This window comes from Bos grunniens, chromosome 7, assembly GCF_055505025.1.
Source record: "Bos grunniens cultivar Pamir isolate PY7600 chromosome 7, Bosgru_T2T1.0, whole genome shotgun sequence".
Lineage (NCBI taxonomy): Eukaryota > Metazoa > Chordata > Mammalia > Artiodactyla > Bovidae > Bos > Bos grunniens.
The window spans coordinates 44621279-44635629 of NC_141171.1; the positions used below are offsets into that span (position 1 = coordinate 44621279).

General features: G+C 41.3%; 1 long non-coding RNA gene across 18 annotated transcripts in view; it reads left to right on the top strand.

Moving 5' to 3' along the window:
* Window positions 1-14351, top strand: part of LOC147369365 (uncharacterized) — a 166979-nt gene that overhangs the window by 30792 nt on the left and 121836 nt on the right. The window contains exon 4 of one of the 18 annotated variants that reach the window (XR_015167395.1): window positions 11579-11634. The exons of the other annotated variants lie outside the window; for them this stretch is intronic. This is a non-coding gene — a long non-coding RNA (uncharacterized LOC147369365). Of the gene's footprint in view, window positions 1-11578; window positions 11635-14351 lie in introns of those variants that run through there. 18 annotated transcript variants of the gene reach the window in all.

Here is a 14351-nt window from a genome sequence, read left to right on the forward strand (position 1 = left end):
ACATGTCTAGAGATCCTCCAGGCGTTCACTGGATTCTCCAGAGGGTTCTCATCACTGTGGCTATGCTAATTAAGTCTCTCTGCCTAATTAGAACTGTCAGCTCCCTGGTGGGCCACCCTGTCAGTTGTGGGGGCAGACTGGGACATGTGTATGGGGTGCAAGCAGTGATGTGGTTTGAGACTGTGTGTGGGGAATTCTTCATGACGGGTCAGTCATCTTTCTGTACAAACCGCACGGGACTTTGCAGACAACCACGGAATCAAGAATGTGACTGAGGAGAGGGAGGAGAAAGCGTCTGGAATGATTCTGAGTTAATGGGATGGGAGAGACAAGGTGGACATCAGCTTCTTTTCAGGACGTTATTCCTGACCCATGTGGGAGTGTCTTCACATGTGCAGATGTGGACCTTCCAGAAAGTGCCTTCTCAGATAGCCCAGTTTCCTTTTTCAGCAGTCCCAGGAGGCCCAGGGAAAGCCTGTCTCCTTTGGGGAAGATGAGTCTCAGAGAGAAGGAAGGATTCTCTCTTATCTCTGGATTTGAATTGTTTCTCCAGAGGTGTCAGGGATGTGTACTGGGAAGGGAAGCTTTGTCTTCCTAGTGATAGGGGTCCTATGGGTGTGTGTTGGGGGGAGACCAGACTGCTCTGTCCTGGTTGGGCTGCACCACTTACCCAGGGAAACTGGGGGAGACGTGCCAGGTCTGGTCTTTTGAAGTGCTGAATTTTCTGCCTCAGCAAAGGCTTTAATCATCCTGATCAGCAGTCAACTCATCACCTTTAATTGAATTACATTTCTAGCACGATTCCTGGAGAGGTTCTGCTACAAATGGTACAGAAGGATGGTGGAGGTTTTCTGCACACCACAGCTCATTCTACACTCTGGGGAGCCATGGGAATGTGTGCTCACGAGCGGCACTTTCTTCAGGAAATGCACAAACCCTCCTGTGCTCCCTTCCTTTTTATATTTAGGATCACAACCACTAAATCTCATCTTCTATACTCCGTCCAAGTAATGCATGGATCGTTCCACCCCCTCCTGTGAAATCAGAAAAAAACCTAAATCACTTTTCATTAAGACAGTCTCAGTACAATTAAGCATTTGAAAGAAATGCTCAGTCTCTCAGAACCTAGATGGGCATAAAGAACAGCTTTGCTGAGGCCCTCTTAATGGGACAACCAACCAGCAGTTATCAGCAAAGTTTCTAAACAATCTCTTTTATCTGTTTATGTCCTTGAAAATTGGGTCTTCTAGCAACTGCTCAGATCTCTGCTTTCTCTCCAAAATGCCCAGTCTCCAGATTGTCTTTCTTTTTTCACTATTCCTTCTGGCTCTGGCCAAGGCCTTTTAAGCAACTCCTAGCTCCAACACTTTTGTTGAACTTCCAGTAAACACAAGTTTTTTTTAAAACAAATTTATTGAAATATAGTTGCTTTATAATGTTGTGTTAGTTTTGACAGTACAGCAAATGAATCAGCTATATGTACACATATATCCCCTTTTGTTTGGATTTCGTTTTCATCTAGGTCACCACAGAGTACTGTGCTATACAGCAGGTTCTCATTAGTTCAGTTCAGTCGCTCAGTTGTGTCCGACTCTTTGCAAACCCATGAGCCACAGCACACCAGGTCTCCCTGTCCATCACCAACTCCCAGAATTCACCCAAACTCATGTCCATTGAGTCAGTGATGCCATCCAACCATCTCATCCTCTGTTGTCCCCTTCTCCTCCTGCCCTCAATCTTTCCCAGAGTCAGGGTCTTTTCAAATGAGTCAGCTCTTCACATCAGGTGGCCAAAGTATTGGAGTTTCAGCTTCAACATCAGTCCTTCTAATGAACACCCAGGACTGATTTCCATTAGAATGGACTGGTTGGATCTCCTTGCAGTCCAAGGGACTCTCAAGAGTCTCCTTCAACACCACAGTTCAAAAGCATCAATTCTTCGGTCCTCAGCTTTCTTAATAGTCCAGCTCACATTCATACATGACTGCTGGAAAAACCATAGCCCCGATTAGACGGACCTTTCTTGACAAAGTAATGTCTCTGCTATTTAATATGCTGTCTAGGTTGGCCATAACTTTCCTTCCAAGGAGTAAGCGTCTTTATATTTCATGGCTGCAGTCACCATCTGCTGTGATTTTGGAGCCCCCCAAAATAAAGTCAGCCACTGTTTCCACTGTTTCCCCGTCCATTTGCCATGAAGTGATGGGACTGGATGCCATGATCTTTGTTTTCTGAATGTTGAGCTTTAAGCCAACTTTTCCATTCTCCTCTTTCACTTTCATCAAGAGGCTCTTTAGTTCTTCCTTACTTTCTGCCATAAGGGTGGTGTCATCTGCATATCTGAGGTTATTGATATTTCTCCCAGCTATCTTGATTCCAGCTTGTGTTCTTCCAGCCCAGCATTTCTCATGATGTACTCTGCATATGAGTTCAATAAGCAGGGTGACAATATACAGCCTTGACATACTCCTTTTCGTATTTGGAACCAGTCTGTTGTTCCATGTCCAGTTCTAACTGTTGCTTCCTGACCTGCATACAGGTTTCTCAAGAGGCAGGTGAGGTGGTCTGGTATTCCCATCTCTTTCAGATTGTCCACAGTTTATTGTGATCCACACAGTCAAAGGCTTTGGCATAGTCAATAAAGCAGAAATAGATGTTTTTCTGGAACTCTCTTGCTTTTTCCATGATCCAGCAGATGTTGGCAATTTGACCTCTGGTTCCTCTGCCTTTTCTAAAACCAGCTTGAACATCTGGAAATTCACGGTTCATGTATTGCTGAAGCCTGGCTTGGAGAATTTTGAGCATTACTTTGCTAGCGTGTGAGATGAGTGCAATTGTGCAGTAGTTTGAGCATTCTTCGGCATTGCCTTTCTTTGGGATTGGAATGAAAACTGACCTTTTCCAGTCCTGTGGCCACTGCTGAGTTTTCCAAATTTGCTGGGATACTGAGTGCAACACTTTCACAGCATTATCTTTTAGGATTTGAAATCACTCAACTGGAATTCCATCACCTCCACTAGCTTTGTTCATAGTGATGCTTTCTAAGGCCCACTTGACTTCACATTCCAGGATGTCTGGTTCTAGGTGAGTGATCATACCATCGTGATTATCTGGGTCATGAAGCTCTTTTTTGTATAGTTCTTCCGTGTATTCTTGCCACCTCTTCTTAATATCTTCTGCTTCTGTTAGGTCCATACCATTTCTGTCCTTTATTGAGTCCACCTTTGCATGAAATGTTCCCTTGGTATCTCTAATTTTCTTGAAGTGATCTCTAGTCTTTCCCATTCTGTTGTTTTCCTCTATTTCTTTGCATTGATCACTGAGGAAGGCTTTCTTATCTCTTCTTGCTATTCTTTGGAACTGTGCATTCAAATGGGTATATCGTCCCTTTTTTCCTTTGCTTTTCACTTCTCTTCTTTTTCACAGCTATTTGTAAGGCCTCCTCAGACAGCCACTTCACTTTTTTGCATTTCTTTTCCTTGGGGATGGTCTTGATCCCTATCTCCTGTACAATGTCAAGAATTTCCGCCCATAGTTCATCAGGCACTCTATCAGATCTAGTCCATTAAATCTATTTCTCACTTCCACTGTATAATCATAAGGGCTTTTTTTAGGTCATACCTGAATATTCTAGTGGTTTTCCCTACTTTCTTCAATTTAAGTCTGAGTTTGGCAATAAGGAGTTCATGATCTGAGCTGCAGTCAGCTCCTGGTCTTGTTTTTGCTGACTGTATAGAGCTTCTCCATCTTTGGCTGCAAAGAATATAATCAATCTGATTTCAATGTTGTCCATCTGGTGATGTCCATGTGTAGAGTTTTCTCTTGTGTTGTTGGAAGAGGGTGTTTGCTATGACCAGTGCATTCTTTTGGCAGAACTCTATTAACCTTTGTCCTGCTTCATTCTGTACTCCAAGGCCAAATTTGCCTGTTACCCCAGGTGTTTCTTGCCTTCCTACTTTTGCATTCCAGTCCCCTATAATGAAAATGACATCTTTTTTGGGTGTTAATTCTAGAGGGTCTTCTAGGTCTTCATAGAACTGTTCAACTCCAGCTTCCTCAGCATTACTGATCAGGGCATAGACTTGGAATACCTGATGTTGAATGGTTTGCCTTGGAGACGAACAGAGATCATTCTGTCGTTTTTGAGACTGCATCCAAGTACTGCATTTCAGACTCTTCTGTTGACTATGATGGCTACTCCATTTCTTCTAAGGGATTCTTGCCCACAGTAGTAGATATAATGGTTATCTGAGCTAAATCCACCCATTCCCGTTCATTTTAGTTCACTGGCTAAGGTCCGTCTAGTCAAGGCTATGGTTTTCCAGTGGTCATGTGTGGATGTGAGAATTGGACTGTGAAGAAAGCTGAGTGCTGAAGAATTGATGCTTTGGAACTGTGGTGTTAGAGAAGACTCTTGAGAGTCCCTTGGACTGCAAGGAGATCCAACCAGTCCATTCTATAGGAGATTAGTCCTGGATGTTCATTGGAAGGACTGACGCTAAAGCTGAAACTCCAATACTTTGGCCACTTAATGTGAAGAGTTGACTCATTGGAAAAGACTCTGATGCTGGGAGGGATTGGGGGGAGGAGGAGAAGGAGACAACAGTAGATGAGATGACTGGATGGCATCACTGATTGGATGGACATGAGTTTGGGTGAACTCTGGGAGTTGGTGATGGACAGGGAGGCCTGGTGTGCTGCAGTTCATGGGGTCACAAAGAGTCAGACACGACTGAGCGACTGAACTGAACTGAACTGATTCCTAAAATGTCAACGTTCACTCTTTCATCTCCTGTTTGATCACTTCCAATTTGCCTTGATTCATGGACCTAACATTGCAGGTTCCTATGCAGTATTGCTCTTTACAGCATCAGACCTTGCTTCCATCACCAGTCACATCCACAACTGGGTGGTGTTTTTGCTTTGGCTCCATCCCTTCATTCTTTCTGGAGTTATTTCACCACTGATCTCCAGTAGCATATTGGGCACCTACCGACCTGGGGAGTTAGTTCATCATTCAGTGTTCTATCTTTTTGCCTTTTCATACTGATCATGGGGTTCTCAAGGCAACAATACCGAAGTGGTTTGCCATTCCCTTCTCCAGTGGACCACATTTTCTCAGAACACTCCACCATGACCTGTCCATCTTGGGTGGCCCTACACAGCATGGTTCATAGTTTCATTGAGTTAGACAAGGCTGTGGTCCATGTGATTAGATTGGTTAGTTTTCTGTGAAGGTGGTTTTCAGTCTGTCTGCCCTCTGATGAGGAAGGGTAAGAGGCTTATATGTGGATCTAGAGAAATGGATTTATTTGCAAAGCAGAAACAGACACAGATGTAGAGAACAAACATGTGAATAACCAGAATCAGTGGGGTGGAGGTGAATTGGGAGATTGGGGTTGACATATATTCACCACTGTGAAAAGAAGAGATGCAAACTACCACAAAACTGCACTCATCTCACATGCTAGCAAAGTGATGCTCAAAATTCTCCAAGCCAGGCTTCAGCAATATGTGAACCATGAACTTCCAGATGTTCAAGCTGGTTTTAGAAAAGGCAGAGGAACCAGAGGTCAAATTGCCAACATCTTCTGGATCATGGAAAAAGCAAGAGAGTTCCAGAAAAACATCTATTTCTGCTTTATTGACTATGCCAAAGCCTTTGACTGTGTGGATCACAATAACTGTGGACAATCTGAAAGAGATGGGAATACCAGACCACCTCACCTGCCTCTTGAGAAACCTGTATGCAGGTCAGGAAGCAACAGTTAGAACTGGACATGGAACAACAGACTGGTTCCAAATACGAAAAGGAGTATGTCAAGGCTGTATATTGTCACCCTGCTTATTGAACTCATATGCAGAGTACATCATGACAAGTGCTGGGCTGGAAGAACACAAGCTGGAATCAAGATAGCTGGGAGAAATATCAATAACCTCAGATATGCAGATGACACCACCCTTACGGCAGAAAGTAAGGAAGAACTAAAGAGCCTCTTGATGAAAGTGAAAGAAGAGAGTGGAAAAGTTGGCTTAAAGCTCAACATTCAGAAAACAAAGATCATGGCATCCAGTCCCATTACTTCATGGCAAATAGATGGGGAAACAGTGGCCTATTTTATTTTTCTGGGCTCCAAAATCACAGCAGATGGTGACTGCAGCCATGAAATATAAAGACGCTTACTCCTTGGAAGGAAAGTTATGGCCAATCTAGACAGCATATTAAATAGCAGAGACATTACTTTGTCAAGAAAGGTCCGTCTAGTCGGGGCTATGGTTTTTCCAGCAGTCATGTATGGATGTGAGCTGGACTATTAAGAAAGCTGAGGACCGAAGAATTGATGCTTTTGAACTGTGGTGTTGAAGAAGACTCTTGAGAGTCCCTTGGACTGCAAGGAGATCCAATCAGTCCATCCTAAAGGAGATCAGTCCTGGGTGTTCACTGGAAGGACTGATGCTAAAGTTGAAACTCCAATACTTTGGCCACCTGATGTGAAGAACTGACTCATTTGAAAAGACCCTGATGCTGGGAAAGATTGAGGGCAGGAGGAGAAGGGGACGACAGAGGATGAGATGGTTGGATGGCATCACTGACTCAATGGACATGAGTTTGGGTGAATTCTGGGAGTTGGTGATGGACAGGGAGGCCTGGCATGCTGCAGTCCATGGGCTTGCAAAGAGTCAGACATGACTGAGTGACTTAACTGAATGTATAAGCAATATTCATTATTTGTTTTTCTCTTTCTGACATACTTCACACTGTATGACAGTCTCTAGATACATCCCTTTCTCTATGAATTGTACAATTTTGTTCCTTTTTATGACTGAGTAATATTCCATAAGACAAGTCCATTTTTATATAGATACCTTTAGGCTTTCCTCATTCCCATCCTTCCCTTGTTCCCCACCCTGACCAGTCCAATGAAGGGAGCTCAGGGTCCAAGCTAGTTTGGCCAAATTTGCTAAGAGTGACTTTGACCTGCTTGTGTAGGCTGAGGTACAAGGTTCAGTCTCTGGGAAGGTGAAAGTGGACAGGAAATAAGTCAGGGATGCTGAAAGTGAGATGCCCTCAGATTGCCCATGGCATCCTGAGGTTTCACCTTTAGAAATGTGCTAGTAAAACCATCTTTGGTTCCGAGGAACAGAAGCCCATTCATACTAGTTAGTGGCAAAAAGTTTTCATGACATAGGAGTTTCTTCCACAACCCAAAGAGGAGGAGGAAGTTAGAACTCAAGAATAGACTGAGATGAGAATTTAGAAAGTTGTCCACTCTCTTCCTGTCTCTTTCCCCTACTCCAGCCTCCCCTTCTTCCCCCTTCCCTCCACCTCTCTCACTTGGTACACAGTTCCAGTCACACAAGGAAGTTAACATTAATATTTGAGTTCAAATACCTGGAGAAGATTTTCACTGACTCAGCTTGGCTCTCGTGGTCTCCCCAGATCTAGTCAACTGTGCTCAGGGAGCAGGGGTCATGAGGGACAAGCTTGGCTGCCAGGACCCAAACTTGTGATGTGGAAAGGCAAATTCTGAGGGAAGATGGGGTGACTCATGGGCTGTGCAGACACGCCAAGGTATTTACCATAGGAGATGGTTGTTGTTTGGTTGCCAAGTTGTGTCTGACTGTTTGTGATCCCATGGACCACAGTGCACAAGGTTTCCTTGTCCTTCACTATCTCCCAGAGTTTGATCAAACTCATGTCCATTGAGTTGCTAATGCCATCCAACCATCTCATCCTGTCACCCCCTTCTCCTCATGCCCTCAATATTTCCCAGCATCAGGATCTTTTCCAGTGAGTCAGCTTTCTGCATCAGGTGGCCAAGTATTGGAGTTTCAGCTTTAGCATCAGTCCTTCTAATGAATATTCAGGGTTGATTTCCTTTAGGATTGATTGGTTTGATCTTCTTGCTGTCCAAGGGACTCTCAAGAGTCTTCTCCTGCACCACAATTTGAAAGCATCAGTTCTCCAGTGCTCGGACTTGTTAATGGTCTAACTCTCACATCTGTACATGACTACTGGGAAAACCATAACTTCGACTATACAGATCATAGGAGGAACTTGGTGGATAAATAAAAATGGGAGAAATGCTTATGAGACTTGTTCTATTAACATGGCTATGGTCAAACTCTATATGATTTTGCCCTACTGCATTATGGTTTTAGTAGTTTTCCATATTATATACATTTTACAGACTTCAACTGGATTTATTATAAATTACTCATTAATAATTTTCTCATTGTGGGACATTTAGCTGGTTTAAAATTTCTTTCACCTATTATAAATAATACAGCAATGGTCATCTGTGTATAGGGCTCCTTTTAGATTTTGAATTATTTTCTTTGAAATGGTTTGCTAGACATAGAATTAAAGGTTCAGGCTCTTGTTTGCAAATGAGAGAATCTACGGGGTATATTTAAGCAGAAAGGAATCTTTACACAAGATAATAGGTATCTCTGGGGAGTTGGGGTGGTGATGCAGACAACTAGTCTCAGATATGACTGCCAGGAACAGTGCAGCTAGAATCCATGCTCCATCCCATTGTGGGACTTCCTATTAATAGTGAAACACTGCTGCTGCTGCTGCTTTGTCTGACTCTGTGACCCCATATGCCAATTCCTGTTGCTTTGCTCTAATGACTCCCAGGTTCTAGACTCCAGAAACTCTGCCACAGATTATTTAGGAGGACCAGTTGCCTCCACCAGCACACTATTAGAAAACTGAGCTCTTTGCTGTCATTTCACCTCTCCCTTCTGAATCTAGTCTCGTATGGGTGAACCATGCTGGCAGAATTTGGGACACATGTCTGCAGTCTAGCAAAAAGGAAGTCTAAGTAGATCTTTGAATTCTTAGTACAGGGAGGTAAGACTTATGTGAAACTACCAAAATATCATGGGGTTATTAAAAAGATGTCAGACAGCCAAGAATGATGGATGCCTGCTATGTGTTCAGATGCGAATTTAGGGAAATACTATACAGGCTGGGGTAGTGGCTCAGTAATGTCATTAAGAGCACAGGTGCTTTCTGTTTTTCAGTGTATTGACAACGTGTGCCCTCATGATCCAAGATAACTGCCATAGCTCCAAGAATCACATCATTATTTGATAGAATCTCGAGGAGGAGAGAAAAGGGTAGAGGCAGAAGGGATTTGTTCTTAAGAGAATAAATAATTTATTCTATTTGCAGAGGTTAATGTTTCAAGCAGACTTCCCTTTCCATGGTCTAAGTTGAATGTGTATTCCTGACCCATCATTGGCAAATGGTAACAGAACTACCATGCTTGCCTTAAATCTTGGCTGAATACACCCCAAAGTTTAGGTTCTGTCAGAAAAATCTAAAATCTTTTGGAAAAGCAATAGTATCTACTATAAGGGGAATTAACTTTTGTTTATTTTTGTATGAATATTTTAAGATTTCTAATACCTGTAGCCAAATTGTTTCCAAAAGGGCTGTACCAACTTAAATTCTTATGAACAACGTATGACTATGTCTGTTTCACCAGACCCTTGCCAACTCATGAGTTTTGAATATTAGTAACATGGTACCGAACTCTTTTTAGTTCTGATAGTTTTTTAAATTGTCTCAAATTTCACAGGAAAACAATCTTATTATGAGTGAATGAATGAAGATGACAGTATAGTCTCATTTTTAATAGTTACAGTTTTAAGTGCTATTTCTTATTGTACTGGTCAGGCCTTTCTCAATAGTCTCAGATAATAATGGTGATAATGAGCATCCCTGTCTTGTTCCTGATTTTCATATGAAAGCTGGAGAGTTACATCAGTAAGTGTGAAGTGAGTTGTTCATTTGAGATAAATCTGATTTCCTTAGATTTAAGCTATTGGTTCTAAGATGTACCCACTTGATGGGAAGAGGAGGAGAAGGAATTACTTAATATAACCTTACACATTGATTGAAAGGTTTATTTCAACAATGTGAAGGAACTAGAATAACTGAGGAGAGTATTTATGTATTTTCTTCCCATCGATAATGTCATACACTTATTAAATATACAATTATTTGAATAACTAGGATCCTCATGGGAGATAAATTCTTTATATAATATATATTTATTATGTTTAGCAAGTGTCATTCTATTCCCAGAATTAGAATTTTCATAAGGTAAAGATGTTACATTTAACAAGAGTCTAAGCATAAGACTGTCACTAAAAAATTGATGCCATGCTCTGGGAGATTATATGACTGACTATTTCCTAACACTAAATCACTTTTAGAGTCCTGGGATAGATCTACTTTACTGTTAAGCATTATACTTTTAATATTCATTGAACTCTATTTTATGGTATTTTATTTAGGATTATTACATTTCTTTTCTTAAAATTTATTTTATTGAAGTATAGTTGATATACAATGTTGTTAATTTCTGCTATACAGCAAAGTGATTCCGTTATAGATATTTATACATTCTTTTCCATTATGGTTTATCACAGGATATTGAATATAGTTTCCTGTGCTATGCAATAGGCCTTTTTATTTATCCATTCTATATATATTCGTTTATATCTGATAATCCTTACACTTATTTTCTTAAGTGCGGAGTATACATGTTTACTATTGCTCTCAGATTTTAGTGTCAGAGTTAGGATAGTGCCATAAAATAAGTTAGATTGCTATTCAACTTGTTTTTACATATTAAAACAGTTCACATGACAAGAATTAGCAGTTTCTTGAAAGTTAAATTTGACACGTGGGAATGAAGCCTTTTAATATTTGGAAGTAAATATTCTGTAACTTTTCCCACGATTATTGGTATTAAAGAATTCTTAGAGGATTGATTTTTGTAAGTTCTGTTTTCCCCAATCATCCATGTTATTGAGATCTTCAAATTAATTAGCAAAAAATAATAGCTAAATGCCTTACAATTTTTTTGGGGGGTGGTGAAAGTTTTTAAAAATTAAAAAAAATTTATTGAAGTATAGTTGATTTACAGTGTTGTGTTAATTTCCGCTGTACAGCAAAGTGACTCAGATATATTCTATATGTAGAAATAAAACTTTATTGTTCTTTTCTGGTATAGTTTATCATAGGATATTGAATATAGTCCCCCGTGATATACAATAGGACTTCGTTGTTTATCCATTCTCTATATAATAGTTTGCTTCTGCTGATCCCAAACTCCAAATCCTTCCCGCTCCTATTCCCATCCCGTTGGCAACCAGTCTGTTCTCTGTATCTGTGAGTCTGTTTTTGTTTCATAAATATGTTGACTTGTGCTGTATTTTAGATTCCACCTGTAAGTGATATATGGTAACATTTGTCTTTCTCTTTCTGACTTACCTGGCTTAGTATGAGAATCTCTAGGTCCACCTACGTTACTGCGAATGGCATTATTTCATTCTTTGTGATGGCTGAGCAGCTCTCCATTGTGTATATATACCATTTCTTTTTTATCTACTCATCTGTCAATGGGCATTTATATTGTTTCCATATCTTGGCTATTATGAATAGTGCTGCTATGAACATTGGGGTGCAAGTATCTGTTCAAATTACAGTTTTGTCTGTGTATATGCCCGAGTGGAATTGTTGGATCTTATGACAACTCTATTTTTAATTTTTTGAGGAACTTCCATACTGTTTTCCACAGTGGCTGCACCAACTTACATTCCCATCAACAAGGTAGGAGGCTTGCCTTCTCTTCACATCCTCTCCAGCATTTATTTGTAGACTTTTTAATGATGGCCATTCTGACCTGTGTGAGGTGGTATCTCCTTGTAGTTTTAATTCGCATTTCTCTAATAATTAGTACTGTTAAGCATCTTTTCATGTGCCTATTGGCCTCTTTGTGATTCCATGGACTGTAGCCTGCCAGGCTCCTCTGTCCATGTGGATTCTCCTGGCAAGAATATTGGAATGGATTGCCATGCTCTCCTCCAGGGGATCTTCCCAACCCAGGGATCCAACAGGGGTCTCCTGCATGCCAGACAGATTCTTTACTAGCTAAGTTATCAGGGAAGCTCAATAATTAGTAATGTTGAGCATCTTTTCATGTGCCTATTGGTGATCTGTAGGTCTTCTTTGGAGAAATGTCTATTTAGGTCTGCTGCTTATTTTTTGATTGGATTGTTTGTTTTTGTTATTGAATTATATGAATTATTGGTATATTTTGGAAATTAAACCCTTGTCAGTTGCATCAGGAGAAGGCAATGGCACCCCACTCCAGTACTCTTGCCTGGAAAATCCCATGGACGGAGGAGCCTGGTAGGCTGCAGTCCATGAGGTCGCTAAGAGTCAGACATGACTGAGCGACTTCACTTTCATTTTTCACTTTCATGCATTGGAGAAGGAAATGGCAACCCACTCCAGTGTTCTTGCCTGGAGAATCCCAGGGATGGCGGAGTCTGGTGGGCTGCTGTCTATGGGGTCATGCAGAGTCGGACACGACTGACGCGACTTAGCAGCAGCAGCAGTTGCATCATTTGCAAGTATTTTCTCCCAGTCTATAGGTTGTATTTTCGTTTTGTTTACGGTTTCCTTGCTGTTGCAAAAAAAAAAAAAGCTTATAAGTTTGTTTATTTTTGATTTCACTTCTATTGCCTTGGGAGACTGACCTAAGAAAACCTTGGTGCAGTTTATGTCAGAGAATGTTTTGCCTATGCTCTCTTTTAGGAGTTTTATGTCATGTCTTGTGTTTAAGTATTTAAGCCATTTTGAGTTAATTTTTGTATTTGCTGTGAAGGAGTGTTCTAGCTTCGTTGACTTACACTTAGCTGTCCAGCTTTCCCAATACTTGCTGAAGAGACTGCCTTTTCCCTGTTGTATGTTGTTGCCTCCTTGTTGAGGATGAGTTGTCCATGGGTACCAGTGTCTAAGGGGCTCCCCTGGTGGCTCAGTGGTGAAGAACTTGCCAGTTAATGCAGGATACCTGGGTTCAATCCCTGGGTTGGGAAGATTCCCTGGAAGAAGACTTGGTAACCCACTCCAGTTTTCTTGCCTGGGAAATCCCATGGACAGAGGAGACTGGCGGGCTATAGTCCATGGAGTTGCAGAGAGTTGAACACAATGAGCAACTAGACAACAACAACTTGAGTGCCTTATACTTTTTATGTTTTCCCTGTATCTGCTCCATGTTTTCTCATTTAGCATTTTGTCTTTTTTGTTACTTGCCAGATATTTGACTATTTTAACTCTCGTTTTCCCTGAGGCACACTCTTAGGTGTATTTATTAATGTCCTTATTTTATTGTGTTTGAGTTATTTGGTTCCTCTCTGCTTTTCTCTAAATAATCTAATGCTTTCATTCCAAGTCAGCATTGCCTGTTTTTCACACAGGTGGTGTAAGCTTGGTTTCCTCTTTGATCTGTTTGACTATTTTGCTGCTGAGTTTTGGCATTTCTGGGTTGCTGTACAATTCAATGCTACAAGGCAGGAATCTTTGTTCTTTTTCTCTGTGATGTATCCCAACTATCCAGAACAGTTCCTGGCACAGAATAGGGTGCAGTATGTATTTATTGGTCAAGTGACAGAATGAATCTGGGGAACTGGAGGGAAACTTCTGGAAGCCTCCTCTTCCGGGAAGACCTCCTGGGGATGGGGAGTAGGGGGAGACAGGTATCCACTAAAAATTTGTGTGCAACCTATAAGTAGAGAGTTATTTTATCCAGTGGGAATGTTTAGAACTCCAAGCCCAGGAGACAGCATCCTAATAGCTCTGAGAAAACTGCTCCAAGGAGGCAGGAAGGTAAGTCAGGCTGTATACAAGTTTGTGACAAAGGGAGCAGGCAGTCTGAACATCAAGATCAGAGTTAAGGAATTTAGCATTCTCTGTTTGGGAAGATGCAAGTCTCTGGGCTTGCTGGACTCGTTCCTTTCATAAGCACCTCAGCTACCTGGAACAATCCTGTTTCCTTGTTCACCTTAAGGAGTGGCAGATGGCTGCTTCTCGTACTCCCCCAGCTCCTCAGCAATCACCGTGGAAGGTGGCAGCATCGGCTGGATCAGTTTTGGGAGCGCTCATTCACATTTGGTGGCCAGAAATCACTGATGGCTGTGACATTTCTTGTTTACTGATATGGCAGGAGATATTTTCATTTCACAGTCCCTCCATGTGGTCATAAATTTGACCATATTTGGGACACATATCATGACCGTTTTTTTTTGGTCCCATGGTGCTGATCTGGATCATCCCAGATCAGGTGAAGGTCCTCATTGATATGTCATTCTGTGTGTTAATTTCTGGATTAGGCTCATTGATAAATAATAAAATATTCTCTGCATCTTATGTCTTCTAACCTAATAGCATCCAGGAGATATTTCTCTTGTTGCCTCTTCCCATACCTAGAATCATACTATTACAATTATTTTACATTGTAAATGTGATCTATTTATTCAAGATGT